Source organism: Oratosquilla oratoria, chromosome 15, assembly GCF_046742065.1.
Source record: "Oratosquilla oratoria isolate Oo_2021 chromosome 15, ASM4674206v1, whole genome shotgun sequence".
Lineage (NCBI taxonomy): Eukaryota > Metazoa > Arthropoda > Malacostraca > Stomatopoda > Squillidae > Oratosquilla > Oratosquilla oratoria.
Window position 1 is genome coordinate 4238653 of NC_134791.1, and position 18044 is coordinate 4256696.

Sequence of the window (18044 nt, forward strand, 5' to 3'; positions counted from 1 at the left end):
CCCCCTCTCCCTCCTCCTCCTCCTCCTGCGACTCGGCGCGTTCCTCGCCTCGAGTGTTAGTGTCACACCTCGTCCTCCATAAAGCTCCTACTACTCTATGAGATCAAAGGGTGAGGTGCCATCCAGAAAGAGACACGCGCCTTCAGCACCAACTACTAAAAAAAAAAAAAAAAAAAAAAAAAAAAAAAAAAAAAAAAAAAAAAAAATCCTTCTTTCTCCTCTTTTCCTCTTCTTTTCTTTCTTTTTCCTCTACCGCGCTTTCTTTGTCTTCTTCCTCCTCTCATCTTCTTTCTCTCACTCTCTTCGTCTTCTTCCTTCTCTTTCTTCTCCTGATCTTTCTTTTCCTTGCCTTCTTCGTCTTTTTCTTCCTCTTCCTCCTCCTCCTCCTCGGCGTCATATTTTCCTTCCTCTAGCTCGTCTTCTTCGTCTTCTTCCTCCTCCTCCTCCTTCTCGCCGTCATCTTCCTATCCCTTGCCTTCTTCGCCCTCCTTCTTCTCCTTCCTCTAGCTCGCCTTCTTCGTCGTCTTCCTCCTCCTCCCCTTTCTCCTCGTCATCTTCCTGTTCCTCGCCTTCTTCGTCTTCTTTCTCCTCGTCATCTTCTTCCTGTTCCTCACCTTCTTCGTCTTCTTTCTCCTCCCTCTTCTTCCTCTTCCTCGCCTTCTTCGTCTTCCTCCTCCTCTTCCCTCTTCTTCCTCTTCCTCGCCTTCTTCGTCTTCCTTCTCCTCCTCCTCCCTCCTCTTCATCATCTTCTACCTCCTGAGAGCCTCATCACACGGGCAGACCGCTCGAAAAACGTCTCGACCATGACGAGGCGCCTTTCCTCTGTAGGTTCAGGTCCGAGACCGACTGAAGGCGTTATCACACTGGGCAATTTTTCCTCCGACAGTTGGAGCAAATCTCCAGTCCGCAGGTTTCGGGAAGGAATCTGATATTCTGGAGGAAAATTATTTCCTTCCAGCATATTAAACGACATTCTAAGTATTTTTGTTGAGAAGACAAGATGGTTTAACATAGTGATTTTCACGGCGGAAAAAATTCTGGAGGTGGGAGGTAACGCCGATTAATCGGAGGTTGGAGAAAAAATAGCCCAGTGTGATAGCCCCTTCCAGCTTTTTTTTTTTTTTTTTTTTTGAATGCGAGACTATTTTCTTTAAATTTTAAGAAACTGTCTACCCTCGTCCAAATTAAACATTCTAGCGTATCTACACACACACACACACGACTCGGTGGCGCGGTTGGTAGAGCACTGGACTGGGAAAGTACGGTGGTGCTCGCAGTACCTGGTTCGAATCCTGCCCAGGGCCGAAATTATTTCGGTATCGCTGCGCTTTGGGTCGTTACTCTGACTCTCGTGGGCGGGGAGTTGGGTGTGTGTGTGTGTGTGTGTGTGTGTGTGTGTGTGTGTGTGTGTGTGTGTGTGTGTGTGTGTGTGTGTGTGTGTGTGTGAAAGGTCATAGCATTACCCATAGATCGGTCATACGAGCTCTGAGCTCTCTTCCGGGAGGGAAATAGCTGTCGATCACGAGTCCAACACGTGATCCAAAGACCAAGGTGAATACACACACACACTTATAGGAGAGGCCTGAAAAAGAACAGCTTTCCTCCACAGAGTGGTGGATGTATGGAACAAACTGGACGAAACAATTGTGTGTGCAAAAACCATACACGAATTTAAGAACAAATTAGACACTGCGAGATACAGAGACGGGACACCACGAGAGTAGCTCCCTTTCCCATGAGATACAACTAGATAAATACACACAAAATGTTCATACAACATCGCCACAGTTACAATATGTACAAACAAGATAATTTACACAGAACTTGTTGCAGTTTTCCCCCAAAGATAAATACACATGTAAATACATGAGTAAATATATAAACAGATATATAAAATGAATAAATGAATAAATAGTTACAATTCATCACAGGAAGGATTGAAGTTCGGCAACACATCGCCTTGGTGGTCGAGAAGTCTACAAGATACCATACGTACACACGTGTACGTACGTACATACGTACGTACATACATGTATACACAGGCGCCTTTACGTCATGTGTGTTGCCTGAGGGGCCAGGCGACGAAGCCGTGGACATAGAGGCTAAACGTGGATCTCTACAAATGGAAATCACGCCCTTCTGGTCTTCAGTTTTCGATTTAGAACTCTCCATTTACGTCAGAGTTTCCCTCACGGGAAATAAAATCGCTTAACGACAGCTAAAGACAAACACAGGCCTCACAAGAGCTTCTCACGACAGATTCGACATAGGCCTTGGTCCCAAGTCTCACGAGATCGAAATAAAACGTGATAATTACGCGCTGGGTGGTCCGCTTGTCTGACGCGAAGAGAGACATATTGGAAACCTCCTCAACACGGTCGGACGTCGTGTCAGCGAGACTGAAGAGGTGGGGAACCCTCAGCACCGTTGCGCGGCTCGCAGTATAAGCGATTTTTATTTTTCGTTTATTTATTAAACTATTTATCTTTAAAAACATATGAATCTGTTTTCCCTAAAAAAGCGTAGACTCAGAGGTAACTTGATACAGGTCTTTAAGATTTTAAAGGAAATTGACAACATCAAAAGTGACAAAATCTTCACATTGAATGAGAATCAGACAAGAAACAATGGTCTCAAACTGTCCGGAAATAGATTCAATTTGGAAGTAGGTAGAAACAACTTTGCCAACCGTGTAGTTAATGAATGGAATAAACTTCCTGCACAGGTAGTGCAATGTAGTTCAGTTCGAAGCTTTAAGAATCATTTAGATAAACACCTAAGCAAGATGCTGTAATGATTATCATTTATTTTATATTTGTTTTTGTTTTATCATTTGTCTGTCTGATTTTCATTTATTATTAGTTATATGTCAATTTATTATTATTTACTATTTACCTGTTTGTTTATTATTTAACTATATCTATGTATTTATGTATTTTATTTGTTATTTACATTATTATAGTTTTTATTTATTATTTTATTATTATTATGATTTTTTTCGCATCCGACCTAGATATGGACCAGGGGGTCTCCTGTCGGCGTGCTCCACCTTTGTAATCCTTTGTAATGGCGTTCGGGGTCCATCATGGACTGTACAAGGCTTCGAGCTATCAACACTCCTTAAAAAAAAAAAAAAAAAAAAAAAAAAAAAAAAAAAAAAAAAAAAAAAAAAAAATCCTGTCGATATCGATATAAATCGGACCGGAGACCGGAAATCCCTCAAGGGGACACGTTCCCTCCGGCCCCCCGATTGCTGAGAGAGGTGACGTCACGAGAACGGAGACGACTGACTGGCCGGAAGCGGTGACGTCAGGGCAACGGAGACGACTGATTGGTTGAGAGCGGGACGTCCGAAGGCGCGTGCGAGCGAAGCGACCTTGGCCGAAGGGCCGAGCCCCGGCGTAGCGGGGTCGGGCGCACCCCGATCCTCGAAAAAATAAATATGTAATATATATATATATATATATATATATATATATATATATATATATATATGGTTAACGCTAGATTATATTCTGCTAGAATGTCTCTAGACAACGTGGTCCCAGCCCCCCCCCCTCCCCATGACTCACTACTCCAGTCTCTGCAGCAGATAGGCACTAACCAGAAGAAAGACTGTAAAGAGCACCACTGGATCCCAAGTGGTTTACCCCCTTCCCCCTAACCTCTTTCCCTACTCGCTCTCTCTGTAATGCTTTACTCTGTCCTCTCTTCTTCACAATATCGCTTTCTCCTCCTCCTTCCTTTCCTCCCTTCCTTCCTTCCTCCTCCTCCTCCTCATTCTCTTATCCTTCACTTCCTCTGTTCTCTTGGGATTCCCGTTTCACTCCCTCTGCTCGCGCGCGCGCACACACACACACACACACACACACACACACAAACGCACACACACACACACCATTTCGTTTTTCCCACTCTTCCTGCTAAACTTTGCCACCTACTCTGGGTTCACGTTCCTACTGTCTTTCCCTGCCCACTCTCTTCTCTTCTCTCTCTCTCTCTCATTTGTTGTCACCCTCCTGACTCTCCCTCCCTCCCACTCTCTCCCCCTCTCTTATCTCTCTCTCTCCCCCATCTCCCTCACTTCTCTTTATCTCTCCCTCCCATCTCTACCGCCATTCTCTTTGTGCTTGATTCCTCCTACAATATCGATATCCTGCCTCGTGCAGCCCTCCCGCCCTCCCTCCCTCCCTCACTACCTCCATCATTTGAACTTCCTCTCCTCTCCTCTCCTCTCCGGGCCTCGTATCTCCTCTCCTCTCCTGGCTTCGTATCTCCTCTCCTCTCCGGGCCTCGTGTCTCCTCTCCTGTCCTCGCATCTCCTCTACTGTCCTCGTATCTCCTCTCCTGGCCTCGTATCTCCTCTCCGGGCCTCGTGTCTCCTCTCCTGTCCTCGCATCTCCTCTACTGTCCTCGTATCTCCTCTCCTGGCCTCGTATCTCCTCCCCTGGCCTCGTATCTCCTCCCCTGCCCTCGTATCTCCTCTTCTGGCCTCGTATCTCCTCTACTGTCCTCGTATCTCCTCTCCTGGCCTCGTATCTCCTCTCCGGGCCTCGTCTCTCCTCTCCTCTCCCCTACTGTCCTCGTATCTCCTCTCCTGGCCTCGTCTCTCCTCTCCACTCCTGACCTCTCCTCTCCTGACCCCTCCTCTCCTCTCCTCTCCTCCCCACTTTCCTTCCTACCATCGCCATTCTAATCACCCCCCCCCACCTTATCTCCCCTCATCACCTTTCCCCGTCCGCCATATTTCTTAGCGCCTTGCCTTGCCTTGCCGTCTTGACCCTACTCTAGTTTCGCCACTTTACCTCCCCTTTGCCAACTGGTGTTCCCCTTCACCAGCTTTCCCCTCCAATTCTCCTCAATGTCTTCCCCCCACCAAATTGTCAGTCTTCCCCTTTTTGCCTCACCACGACCTCTCTCTCTCTCTCTCTCTCTCTCTCTCTCTCTCTCTCTCCAGTTACTACTAGTTCCCTAACCTTTGCTTCTGTTTCTCGTCCTCGCTGTTATTTCCACGGATATATGTTAATTCCATCTGTTCCTTTCTTGTCGTCGACCAATGAGGGTTGACCACTTTCCCTGCGGCTCACTTCCACCTCAACCTTCTTCTTCGTCTTCTTTGCCTTCTTCGTCTTCTTCTTCTTCTTCTTCTTCTTCTTCTTCTTCTTCGCCCTCTTCCTCTTCTTCGTATTCTACTTCGCCTTCTTCGGGTTCTTCTTCGCCTTCCTCCTCCTCCTCTTCTTCGCTTTCTTCCTCTTCTTCTTCTTCCTCTTCTTAGTGTGTTCTACTTCTTCTTCTTCTTCGCTCGTTCTCATCCACCCGCGTTATTGCTCGCTACTTCTCCTTCCTTTGTTCTGAACGTCTCATCATTTTTCTTCTTCCGCTTCCTTCATTTATTCTGCGGGGGGGGGGGCTTCCTTCAACCTCCTCCTCCTCCTTCTCCTCCATCCCTCTCTCTCCCCCCCTCTCCCTCTCTCTCTCTCTCTCCCTCTCTCTCATTTCACAAACTTCTTCCTTGAGTCCAGAGGGTGTTTACATTTCCCTTGTCTCAATAAAGCGATCAACATTGGAACAGAGGCAGCACGCTGTAGGCTGGTGATGATGATGATGATGCTATGGTGATGACGGTGATGCTGCAGTGGTGATGATGAAAAGAGTACTGGTGATGACGATGCTGATGATGGTGAAGGTGGCAGGAACAATGACAAATAACGTTGAGCAAGAAGACGATAGTGATGATGGTGATGATGATGGTGATGATTATGATTATGATGATGATGATAATGATCATAGTGATGAAGTTAGCCACGATGGTGATGACGGCGATTATGGTGATGGTAGTAACTATTATAACGATGACAGTGACTAAGGATGATGACGACGATTATGCAGCGGCGGAGGCCGTGGTGGTGGTGATAAAGCTGTTGTTGTTGTTGTGGTGGTGGTGAAGATGGTGGTGGTGTTGGTTGTGGTCGTGGTTTTGGTGTTGGTTGTGGTGGTGCTGGTTGTGGTGGTGCTGGTTGTGGTGGTTGTTGTTGGTTGTGGTGATGGTAGTATCGGTGACGGGGGTGGCGTCGGCGGGAGGAGGAGGAGAAGGAGAAGGAGGAGGTGGAGGACGACGAGAGAGGGAGGAGGACGAGGAGGAGGTGGAGGATGACGAGAGAGGGAGGAGGGGAGGAGGGGGAGGAGGGGGAGGAGGGGGAGAAGGGGGAGAAGGGGGTGGAGGAGGAGGAGGGAGAGAGGAGGACGAGGGGGAGTGGAGGACGAGAGAGGGAGGATGACGAGCGAGGGAGGAGGGGAGGAGGAGGAAGGGAAGAGGAGGGATGGAGGAGGAGGAAGGGAAGAGGATGGATGGAGGAGGAGGAAGGGAAGAGGATGGATGGAGGAGGAGGAAGGGAAGAGGATGGATGGAGGAGGAGGAAGGGAAGAGGATGGATGGAGGAGGAGGAAGGGAGGAGGAGGAGGAGGAGGAGGAGGAGGGGAGGAGGAGGAGGAGGAGGGGAGGAGGAGGAGGGGAGGAGGGGAGGAGGAGGAGGGGAGGAGGAGGGGGAGGAGGAGGAGGGGGAGGAGGAGGAGGGGGAGGAGGAGGAAGAGGGGAGGAGTTGGAGGGGAGAAGGATGAGAGGGAGGAGGGGAGGACGAGGAGGAGGAAGGGGAGGAGGAGGAGGCGGAAGAGGAGGAAGAGAAGGAGGAGGAGGAGGACGAGGGAGAGAGTGAGGAAGAGTATGAGAAAGAGACAAAAGCAACTTAGACCAACACCTGCAGCTGCTGACTTCCTCTTTAAAACGTTTCTAAACTAATTTCGAGTCCCGCACGGCACCGGCACCGGCCGCGCCCTCGGCGGACAAGCGGGCAACCTCACGCTGACCACAAGAAAACGCGAAAACGAAATCGCTTTTACCAACCGCGTCGTTAACGAATAGAATAGACTTAGTAACCATGTACTGAGCTCTGACAAAATTGGTTGTTTTAAGGTAGTAATAGTAGGCATGGAACTACCTAATGTAGGCCTTAGGGTCTCTTGCAGTTCCCCGTCTATTCTTATGGTCGTTCAATACATACAACCACCTACGATCACACACAGTCCAATATACTTCTCATAACAATCAAGATTCCTCTTGTCTTCTTCTCTTCAGAGTTTATGGATGGCGATGACAAGTGGTAGTAGACATGGAACTACCTAGTGTAGGGCTTAGGGTCTCTCGCAGTTTCCCCCCGTCTATTCTTATGGTCGTTCAATATATACACCCACCCAGGATCACACACAATCCAACATACGTCTTATAACAATCAGGAGTCTTCTTCTTCTTCTTTTTCTTCTTCAGACTTTATGGATAGCGATGACAGGTGGTAGTAGACATGGAACTACCTAGTGTAGGCCTTAGGGTCTCTCGCAGTTTCCCCCCGTCTATTCTTATGGTCGTTCAATATATACACCCACCCAGGATCACACACAATCCAACATACGTCTCATAACAATCAAGAATCTTCTTCTTCTTCTTCTTCTTCAGACACTACCTCACCCTCCACCTAAGGACCACCTTGTCACCCAATCTGCTTCAAGTTTTATCCCTTCGCCTCTTCGCCCCCGGGTCGTAATCCGCTCCAATCCCCAATCTGTCCGGAGAGACCTCCCAATCTTCCATTCATTCCGAACTAATCTTCTCTTCCATTCCTTCAACATTTCCTTCGTTCTCCCCCTCCCCCTCCCCCTCCCACCCCTGCCCCTCCAACGTTCATCCATGATTAACCAACGAGTTCTGTTAGTCTTCCATAAATTCACAGACCCATTCCTCCCCATCAAAAGGTATACAAGACTTGGTAAAACAGGTGGGGGACCCCCAAATGCACAATAAACATATCTATTGACAATAATCAATACAATCAATACTCATATTCAACACATCAATACTGAACATGTCAAACTGATACCACATATTCCATTAAACTGGTAAGGGACCCACAAATGCTCAATAAAAATATATATTGACAATATTTAATACCATCAATATCCATAATCAATACATCAATATTCACCATGTCAAACTGATACTACATATTCCGTAAACCTGGCAAGGTACCCCAAATGAGCAATATCTTTGTTGACAATATTTAATAACATCAATACCAATATTCAATACATTAATACTGACCATGTCAAACTGATACCACATATTCCGTAAACCAGATGAGACCCCCCGAATGAGCAAAAAATATTTTTATTGACAATAATCGATACCATCAATACCAATACTCAATACATCAAAACTGACCTGAATAGACGTCTAGAGAACTCTTAAGTTTGATGCCGAGGTCACCGGAAACATTATTGTCAATAACAGGAACATTGACAATATGTCATTAAATACTGACCAGGTGAAGTCTTTCTATTGAAAATCTCTCTCGGTGACAATTTCCGCGAAATGACGCTCATTAAACTTAATTACGAATGGAATAGATTTGATAATTAATTGATTGTTTTAAGATAAAATTAGATAACTTTATGTATAGGGATGACAGGTGGTAAGAGACCTGGAACTACCTAGTGTAGGACTTATGGTCTCGAAGTCTCCTCCATTCTTATGTCCTTGTGTCCATCCTAGCGATTCATTTAGGGGAGGGTCGATTCAGGAGGGCGGTTTAGGCCCTGTTCACACTAGCGGTTTCAACCGCGGTGTTACAATTACAGTGCAAGTCAATGGAGATGTTCACACACAACCGCCCAGTTTTTCTTTGACTATGCGGTACCGTCGTGGTTTCCGCGCGGTTCAAACCGCTCGTGTCAACAGGACCTTGGAACCTGAACCACTTCCCATTTTCTTTCTTTTTTTCCTCTCCGCCCCCCGTTTTCTTCCATCATCCGGAATCAATCCCTGTCCATTTTCTTTCAATCCTCTGACCCAATCACCGGCTCGTTCCTTTCACGCCATCCATTCCTGTCGTCTTGGGCTTCCATCCATCCATCCATCCATTCGTCCATCCATCCATCCATTCCTTCGACGAAGACGTGCCTTGCAATTCCAATTCCTTTTTGTTGTTCAAAGAGCGCCAAGTGATTTTATTACCTTAGTAGTGTAACCTCGTTAGCACGGGTCAGACAAAACGAGGTCATCAGCCTCATTTGTATTACCAAATCGGGTCACATCAACACACGCGCGCACACACACACACACACACACACACACACATACACACACACGCACACACACATATGCCCCTCCCATACATACCCACACACAAACACATATACACAGACACAAGCACATACCCACACCCACCCACACACACATACCCCCACATACACATATATATCCCCCACACCCACCCACACACACATCCATACACACACACACATACCCAAACACATACACACACACACACACACACACACACACACACACACAAACAAAAATAAAATAAGATAAAAAGCAGCATGGTGGCGATGAAGTGTCCGCGAAACCTCAATATTTCATCAGTTGTGAACTCTCAAACGTGCGCGACACAAGAGGCGAACGCGAATGCTCACAAGGACCGCGGGCAGCGAACGCGCGTTTACAGGAGGTATCTCGGACCGTGACGAAGGAACGCCAACACGGCGGTGCCGACGAGACTTCGCCGTGAACCCGGTTCGCGCCCCAACGGGCAAATGCAAGAGCAGTAGGCACGCTGCTGCTACTGCTGCTGCTGAAAGGCTGCTTTGGTCATCTTTTTTTTTTTTTTTTTTTCGCGGTGAAAGGGTGGCTAAGGAGGAGGAGGAAGAGGTGAAAGAGGAGTTGGAGGCGGAGGATGAAGAGAAGGAGGTTGAAGAGGAGGAAGAGGTAGAGGAGGAAGAGGAGGAGGAAGAGGAGGTGGAGGAGGAAGAGGAGGTGGAGGAGGAAGGGTTGCGGGGTAGGTGGGAGTGGGGGTGAGGGAGGGAGGTGGTGGTGGTAGTAGTAGTAGTAGTAGTAGTAGTAGTAGTAGTAGTAGGAGTAGTAGTAGTAGGAGGAGGAGGTGGAGTAGGAAGGGTTGCGGGGTGAGTAGAGGGGGGTGAGTAGAGGAGGAGGAGTGGGAGAAGAGGGAGGAGTAGGAGGAGGAGGAGGAGGAGGAAGGAGGAGGAGGAAGGAGGTGGAGGAGGAGTAGGAGTAGAAGTAGGCGAATGAGGAGGAGTAGGAGTAGAAGAAGAGGGAGGGGGAGGTGTAAGGCCTGCGGTGTGGGTGGGAGTCGGGGTGGGAGTGGGAGTCGGGGTGGGAGTGGGAGTCGGGGTGGGAGTCGAGGCGTCTGGACCAGAGATGGACTGCGGAGGATGTTCGTACACGAGGAAGAGGCAGAGAAGAAGAAGAAGAAGAAGAAGAAGAAGAAGAAGAAGAAGAAGAAGAAGAAGAAGAAGAAGAAGAAGAAGAAGAAGAAGAAGAAGAAGAAGAAGAAGAAGAAGAAGAAGAAGAAGAAGAAGAAGAAGAAGAAGAAGAAGAAGAAGAAGAAGAAGAAGAAGAAGAAGAAGAAGAAGAAGAAGAAGAAGAAGAAGAAGAAGAAGAAGAAGAAGAATCGGAAACCTTCTGTCGAGGCTGAGCAGAACAATGGAGAACTTCCTCTTGCCGCCGAGGAGGAGGAGGAAGAGGAGGAGGAAGATATACAGTCTGCGAGGAAAAGTAAAGCAGGGAAGGAGGATGGACACCAGGAAGGAGGAGGAAGAAGGTCAAGGAGGAAGGAGAGGGGAGGAAGGTCAAGGAAAGAGGTCAAGGAGGAGGATGAAAGAGAGGAGGGTCAAAGAGAAGAGGATGGAAGAGAAATGGAAGGTGAAAGAGGAGGAAGATCAAAGAGAGGATGAGAATGAGAGAAGGAAGGTCAAAGAGAGGAGGGTCAAAGAGGAGGAAGATCAAAGAGGAGGAAGATCAAAGAGAGGAGGATGAAAGAGAGAAGGAAGGTCAAAGAAGAGAATGAGGAAGGTCAAAGAAGAGAATGAGGAAGGCCAAAGAGAGAAGGAGGAAGGTCATAGACTAAGTGGAAACTCGGTGAGAAAAATGGTCGAGGAGGAGGAGGAGGAGGAGGAGGAGGAGGAGGAGGAGGAGGACGAAGATCGTTGAGGAAGTAGGTAGGTGAAGGTAGGTAAGTAGGTAGGCTGGTAGGTAAGATGGTTGGTAGGTAGGGTGGCAGGTTGGTTGGTTGGGTGGTAGATTGGTAGGTAGGCAAGTAGGTAGGCACGCAGGTTAGGTGGTAGACAGGCAGAAGGTAAGTAGGAAGCGAGGTAGGTTGGTAGATAGGAAGGTAGGTACGTACGTACGTAGGTAGGTAGGAAAGTAAGTAGGCACGCAGGTTGGTAGGTAGACAGGCAGAAGGTAAGTAGGAAGCGAAGTAGGTTGGTAGATAGGAAGGTAGGTAGGCAGGTACGTAGGTAGGTAGGTAAGTAGGCAAGCTAGTAAGCAGCCAGGCAGACAGGTGGACAGGTATGTAGGTTGGTATGTAGGTTGGTATGTAGGTTGGTTGGTATGCATGTTGGTTGGTATGCATGTTGGTTGGTTTGTAGGGGTTGGTTGGTATGTAGGTTGGTTGGTATGTAGGCTGGTTGGTATGTAGGCTGGTTGGTATGTAGGTTGGTTGGTATGTAGGTTGGTTGGTATGTAGGTTGGTTGGTATGTAGGTTGGTTGGTATGTAGGCTGGTTGGTATGTAGGCTGGCAGGTCTAAGAATTCGCAAAGGGGATGCACTGGGACCAACGGTGGCAGTAATTAATCCCCCGAAGTGGATGAAAAAAAAAGAAAAAAAAACCCTTAAGGGAAAATATCCCCGTAGGGATACATCAAAGCAGTGAAAGGGGAAGAGGAAAAGAAGTTGGTTAGGTCAGGTTGTTTAATAGTAACAAAGAGTATTCCCCCCCCCCTTGAGAAATACTTTCTCTTGGGGGATTTTTTTTTTTCGTGGGGAATATTTTCCTTAGGGGATTAATTCCCTGAATTGGGCTCGACGGAGCCGCGTGCCTTAAGCTGGCTTCTTAAGAGTACCGCGTCCACAGATCGACAGAAGAACCCAAGTCTCAGAAGGGACAAATATCGAGCCAGACACGAAGCCGAGGTTCCTTCCGAGAGGAATTCCGATTCCCGTTTTCTTCAGACGCACGGAAGAAATAAAGCTGAATGTATTCTGTGCTTCATGATGTACGACGAAAGGATCGAAGACACTTTACAACCCAGCCTCCCACTCACGTTTTTATTTCTCACAAGAGACCACTCACTCACGAGGGTGAGAAAGTGAGACGGGGGTTATGGCGTATGAGGGTGACGGGGTGAGAAGGTACAAATCATATCACCTGTATCTCACAGTAACACAGAAATACTAGATAGAGAGGACTTGTTAAATCGGGACAAAAGAAACACAAGAGGACAAGGAAAGAAACTAATAAGACAGTTATAGAAGAGATTTGAAGAACAGTTTTCCACACAGAGTGGTGGACACTTGGAACAAACTGGATGAAAAAATAGTGAGTGAACCACTCAAGAATTTAAGAGCAAACTAGACACTGCGAGATACAAAGGCGGGACACCACGAGCATAGCTCCCCTTCCCGTAAAATACAACTAGGTGAATACATCTTGGCAAAATACGCATCTTTCTATTCCGTCGCTCTCCAATCACATCGTTGAGTTACATGGACTACATTCCTGAAGCCGTCTTGACCCTACTCGAGCATCCCTACGACACGCAGCAGTGGATTTAAATTGGACAAATTTAGAATTAACAAGAAAATAGGCAAGAACTGGTTTACTAATAGGGTGGTCAACGAATGGAATAGACTTAGTAACCATGTAGTGAGCGCTGAAGCTATCGGTTATTTTAAGAAACTGTTAAACAACTTTATGGATGGGGATGACAGGTGGTAATGGACATGGAACTGCCTAGTGTAGGACTTATGGTCTATTGAAGTCTCCTTCATTCTTATGGTCTTATGTTCCCTCCTCCTGTAGTAGGCTGCAGTAGTAGCGTAGGTGTCCAAAGACCAGGAGAGGGGGGAAAGGGGAGGGGGGATAGCCATACACGACGCCAATAAAAAATGCATTGCCGAACACGCAAAAGTAAAAAAGACCTAAGACGCGGACGCATGAAAGGATGTGACGGTATCGTAGCATTATGTATATTATATTTACGTACTGCGTTGTAGCATCGTACAGCTATTATTGTGTGTTATACTTGTGAATTATTCAATTGTGCTTGTGTTTTTCCATTGCATAATTGTTATAGATTTTGTTGTATATTGATTTCGTTGTTATCACTGTATTATTTAATTACAATTCTGTGTGACTTTGTAAGAAGAACCAAGCAAGTCGTGTATGTTTCCCGCGCAGACTCGACGCTTGGCGTCCACTTCTAACTCAGCCTCCGAAGTGTACACACGCTTTTGTCTGTTGTAGTGTTTTAATGAATTGATTTAATACACTATTTTGTTAATATACTTTAGCCATCCTACTACATATGGTGGCAGCGACGACGACAACGACCATCACAGAAAAGAAAGGGGGGAGCGCTATAAAACTTTGCAAAGCTTTGCTATTGTAAAACCTGATTAAAAACAAAGCACTACGGTATGGAAGAAACGCTACGATACAGGAAAGACAACAAACAAGAACCCCCGCAGTCAATTACCACATGTTGCTCAAAATTAATCAATCAAAAAACGAAAGAAATACAATGAGAAATGCAGCAAAGCGCGAATGAAAATACATATCTTAAGTACTATTTCAACGAAATACCTTAATACACACCATCAGCGTGAGGAATATGGCAAACACTTCAATAGTTTTGACCTAATACATGAACAAATCACGGTGGTATTGTCAACAACACAAGTAAAATAAAATGGAGTCATTGAATATTTCAACATTAAAAGATTACTTGGCAACACTGCTATGCAAATGCCGACAACATTTCAAACTGAAAAACCTTTTAATGATTCTGATTACTTCTCGTATTAATGTTGTAATTCATAAACGATGAAGCTAATTAATATTCATATCGTGTAGTGCAGCTTTTACATAACAGAAATCCAGAATACATTCATTTCTAACATTCATAGTATAACGAGACTTGTGGCTCAGGGGGCCAAATTTATAAAATATCCTAAGTCTAGACATAAATCTTCAAAAGGGGCGGAGATTTTACCTAAATTAGCTGTCCATAATGTCGAGGTTATGTCTAGACATAAGCATTTAGGTCGCCAACATAATAAATAGGGATTTAGGCCGGGGAATGACTTTGTAAGCAAACGAAAAAAACTCAAATGTCTAATGCACCGCAGGAGCGGACGTAGAAACGGCGACAATATATATATATATATATATATATATATATATATATATATATATATATATACATACACACACATATATTCACTATTCAGTTTCATACTCTAAGTACCAGACGATAATGTGTAGCTGGCTGGTGAACAAACTTCAGCCGGAAGGGGTCTCGACCGATCGTGGTCCCCTTCCACGAACAGAGACCGGGACAAGAGGACCCGGAAGACTGAAGGAGTGGGGCCCCGTCCCTCGAGGGGCCCCGAGGTACCACAAGGGCCCCTCTATCACGTGGACCAGAGCGACGCCTAACCGTTCGTAAAGGCAGCAGACATCAGCAGGTCAACTGCTGTTGCTCAGGCGCCCAAAGTACAAACGCGCACGCACGCACACGATTCATCACTTGCATACAAATACACACAAATGGGTTTTCCTTCTAACCGTACTGTTGTTTATGGGAGAGGAGAGGAGGTAGGGAGAGAGAGGAAGGGAGGGAGCGGAGGGAGAGGGAGGGAGCGGAGGGAGAGGAATGGGAGGGAGGGAGAGGGAGAGAGGAAGGGGAGGGGGAGAGGAAGGGGAGGGGGAGAGGAAGGGGAGGGGGGAGTGGAGGAAGAGGGGAGGGGGGGAGGGGGGAACCTGAGAGAGGGAGGAACCGGAGGGAGAGGGGGAAGCGGAAGAAGAGGGAAAGGGAGGGAGAGGGAAAGGGAGGGAGAGGGAGAGGGAGGGAGAGGAGAGACGGGGAGAGAGGGAAAGAAGGAGGGAACAGAAGAAGAGGGAGGGAGAGGAGGGAGATTAGAGAGAGAGAAAGAGAGAGGGAGCAGAGGAAGAGGGAGGGAGAGGAGAGAGGGAGAAGAATGAGTGGGAGGGGGAGGGAGAGGAGAGAGGGGAGGAGAGAGGAGAGGAAGGAGTGGGGGAATGGAGGTAGAGGAACGAGGGGGGAGAGGAGTGAGAGGTGGGGAGAGGAGTGAGAGGTGGGGAGAGAGGTTTCGCCATAGCATTCTGTCAATAAAGTAGACGAAGTCCGTACGGTCTCAGCATTTTTGCACGGTTTGGCGTACTTTATATATTTTGCACTACCTATGCCGCCCACGCCCACGAACCGCCCACTCACCCACCCATACACGCATTTGGCAAACTTTCCGCGCGGTCGCCAGCCTCTTGGGACGCGGCCGGTTCCTATGGGAACCGTTCTGGTCTGTCCGCGGATGTAGACATACAAAGGCTGCGGCTGAACCCATAAGCGCATAATGTTCCTTTAAAGGAACTTTTTTTTTTTGTGTGTTATGCGTTCGTGGGTTAATGTGAACAAGTGAAATATGTTTACCTCGTGTTTATACGCATACACGGACACACACAAACTAATTATCTTGCGGGAAACGGAACTCTTGCCTCCAGATGTACAAGCAGTACACGAAGGTATTTACAGAAATAACGAGATATTTTTTTGGCGGCGATCTCTATCCTTCCAATCCGAACTCAATCTCTCTTCCTCTCTCTATCTCCCTCTCTCTCAATCTCACTCCCTCTCTCTCTATCTCTCCCCCTCCCTCTCTATGTCTCTTTCTCTATCTCTCTCTCTCTCTCTCTCCCTACTCCACTCAAAGAAAACTTCCACTCTTCCACCTTTCTTCTACCGTCCTTGAATCTATCCATGGTGAACTCGGGGATTCCAACTCTTCGCAGTGATGTCCCAAATAAGAATGCCACAAGACCACCACCATCACCAACTCCACTAACACCATTTCCACCTTTACCACCGCAGCCACCACCTCTACCGCCCCCTCCCCAACCACCACCTCCACCGCCCCCTCCCCAACCACCACATCCACCGTTTACCATACTACCACCTCCACCACCCCCTCCCCAACCACCACCGTTTACCATACTACCACCTCCACCGCCCCCTCCCCAACCACCACCTCCACCGCCCCTCCCAAACCACCACCTCCACCGCCCCCTCCCCAACCACCACATCCACCGTTTACCATACTACCACCTCCATCGCTCCCTCCCCAACCACCACATCCACCGTTTACCATACTACCACCCCCACCGCCCCCTCCCCAACCACCACCGTTTATCATACTACCACCTCCACCGCCCCCTCCCCAACCACCACCTCCACCGCCCCCTCCCCAACCACCACATCCACCGTTTACCATACTACCACCTCCACCACCCCCTCCCCAGCCACCACCTCTACCGCCCCCTCCCCAACCACCACCGCCTCCTCCCCAACCACCACCTCCACCGCCCCCTCCACAACCACCAACACCACCACCTCCACCGCTTACCATACAACCACCTCCACCGCCCCCTCCCCAACCACCACCTCCACCGCCCCCTCCCCACTACTGCCCCCACGACTCCAAATATGGCGGAATTAGACTGAGCAGACACGAAGGCAACAAACTGTATATGTATGCATGGATGTCACACAGGGGCCAGTGTGCAAAGTGCGTAGGGCGAAACTTTCCTCATTTCTTCCTTTATGACGTCACCAGATGGAGAGACATGCGAACATACACAACATAAAACTGTTGACGTTAAAAAGTATCTGGAACTGTGGATAAAACTCAAATGCAAAAAAATAAAATAAAATAAAAAATAAAAAATAATAAAATAAATATTTATAATAAACAGACATGAAGTCCAAATATGCAAAGTTGGCTTTGAGAACACTGATTATATATATATATATATATATATATATATATATATAATATATATGTATATATATATATATTATATGTATATATATATGTATATATATATATGTATATATATATATATGTATATGTATATATATATATATATATGTATATGTATATATATATATATGTATATATATGAATATATATATATATATATATATGTATATATATGTAATATATATATATACATATATATATACGGATTACAAAGGATTACAAAGGCGGAGCATGCCGACAGGAGACCTTTTGGTCCATATCAAGGTCGGATGCGAAAGAAACAATTTAATAATGATAAATAAATAAATAGATTAATAAAGAATATAATACAATAATGATGAAATAAATGCATAGGTATAGTTAAATAATAAACATATATATATATATATATATATATATACATACACGCACACTCACACACACATGCTACACATACATATACCAAAGGCTTTTCCCCCTACACGGGGGGTAGCCAAAAAGACACACTACACAGAAAAATATGAATAAACTATCATAATACTTAAATTCTTTCTTAGGAAAAAAAAAATGCAGTTTCAGAAAGCGAACGCCTGTGAAACTAAAACGACTGCCAAAGCAAGAACCGACACAAAATATACAGACAAAAATCGAACGGCACGTGACCAAAAAAAAAAAAAAACAAAACATAAAAAAAAAAAAAATAAAAAGAAAAAAATACAGAGATCAAAAACCTATTGGTGGGAGTTGAGGAGGATGGGAGGTGGGGGGGAAGGGAGTTCGGGGGGGGAATTCCACCCACACTGCCGTCATTCCATGCACATTACCCAACAACCCCCCTCCCCTCCCCCCGCTACAAACAAACAAACACGAGACAGCGGCGCACAAAAATCAAAGTGTGAAAACATTTGGAAATCCATCGCCAAGTTGGTTAAAAAAAAAAAAAGGAAATAAAGCAATGAGGCTCGTGGCGCTGGCTTTGTGGGAGGGGGAGAGGTGAGGGGAGACGAGGGGAGAGGCGAGGGGAGAGTAGTGGAGAGTAGAGGGGAGAAAAGGGAAGAGAAGAGAGAAGAGAGGGGAGGGGTGAAGGGAGAAGAGGGA

The 18044-nt window shown here is 46.6% G+C and overlaps 1 protein-coding gene across 7 annotated transcripts in view; it reads right to left on the reverse strand.

Annotated features, from left to right (window-relative positions):
* LOC143033258 (tetraspanin-1-like) overlaps positions 1 to 18044 on the reverse strand; it is a 437733-nt gene that overhangs the window by 280386 nt on the left and 139303 nt on the right. The gene's annotated exons all lie outside the window — the stretch shown is intronic.